Below are 338 nucleotides of genomic sequence, written 5' to 3'. Positions count from 1 at the left end.
TTCACCATACATCCGTTATCCTTTTGGAGAGAATGAGAAGATGGTCAGGTATAACTTGTATTCATGTGTGCGACTCTCTTCCCAACAAACCGAACCCAGTCAGTCAGGTTATTTTACTTATTACAAAAAGTCCAGCAAAATATAAGCCGTCGTGAATTCCCCAGAATCTGACCTTGACATTTACACAAGGGGCATATAATGAGAGAAATGAATCGCGGTTGCAGATAAATGTACGTCAGTCATCATTTGATATTACAGAAAACGACACTTCTTTTTGCCTTGACATCGTATCTATTTGGGTGCCGTATATTTATTGATTCCTGAACAAAATTTAGATG

The sequence above is a fragment of the Penaeus monodon genome, chromosome 25 (genome assembly GCF_015228065.2).
Source record: "Penaeus monodon isolate SGIC_2016 chromosome 25, NSTDA_Pmon_1, whole genome shotgun sequence".
In the NCBI taxonomy this organism is placed as follows: Eukaryota; Metazoa; Arthropoda; class Malacostraca; order Decapoda; family Penaeidae; genus Penaeus; species Penaeus monodon.
Note: the sequence above shows the minus strand (reverse complement) of the source record.